We start from the raw sequence: 1,028 nt of genomic DNA, 5'->3' as shown, positions 1-1,028 counted from the left end.
AGGGAAGGGAAGGGAGTCAAAAAATGTCTTCAGTTAAAAGATACTGCTTCACTTTTTTATTTGCACAAAAATTCACAGATGTTCTATGAGAAGTAAGATTTACTATGTGGCTTGTCACTAAAAGATTTAATTCAAAGCCCACATTTTCTATAATTCTTTTTTACTAGCTTCATTAGTCAATATACTTACAGAAAGTGTTATTGATATCTATAATAAGAAATGCTAAATTAATGAATACTTCTATTTCACTTACAAATTTGAGTCCTTGTATGAACCTTTTTGAAGCTGTATGACCACTTGAAATTTAGACTGTGCCACAACGTCTATTATTTCCTCATTTTCCCGAAGACTTCATCCGTGCATTTGTTTTGTTCTTCCAAAGGGACCAATCAAATTAATTATTTCTTCTTTATTCCCTAACTGGCAATAGCATTTGTCACTGAGCTTAAAAAAACTTCACAACGTTAACCCTGAAAACAGAAGGTCTAGCAATCTTCCAGTAGCCAGGAATAGATTAAGCAAATAAGCAGAATTCCTGATTTTGATTAATTATATTTTCAAAGTTTTGTGACTAAAATTGTTGATTAAGTTGCTGAACAAGACGTACATTTGCTCATTAAACAGTCTTCTATTCTAAGGCATATAACAAAAAGGTCCATCTTAATCAGCAGAGAAGAGATTTGGGGCTTCATCGTGGCGCTGCGGGTCTGACAAGGAGAACATTCTTTAGCCCACATTTAAAGACCTATCATGAAGTTGTACCCGTATGAGCTGATACTTAAACAGTGGAGAGAAACAACCATTGGGTGGGATTTATCTTATACCAAATAAAACAGTTTAGACACAAATTACTTCAATCATACTCTGAAAAGGATCAATCTGTTACAAAATAGTCTTGTACAATTAGCTCAAATGGAGATAATGTTAGTGCTGGATGAGACGAGTCTCAGCTCTGACTACAGATTTTCCTAAATTTGGAAGCTTAGCTGAACTGCCTAGTCAAGAATTTAGTCATTGATAGTCTTATG

Source organism: Apaloderma vittatum, unplaced genomic scaffold, assembly GCF_000703405.1.
Source record: "Apaloderma vittatum isolate BGI_N311 unplaced genomic scaffold, ASM70340v1 scaffold2231, whole genome shotgun sequence".
NCBI lineage: Eukaryota > Metazoa > Chordata > Aves > Trogoniformes > Trogonidae > Apaloderma > Apaloderma vittatum.
Note: the sequence above shows the minus strand (reverse complement) of the source record.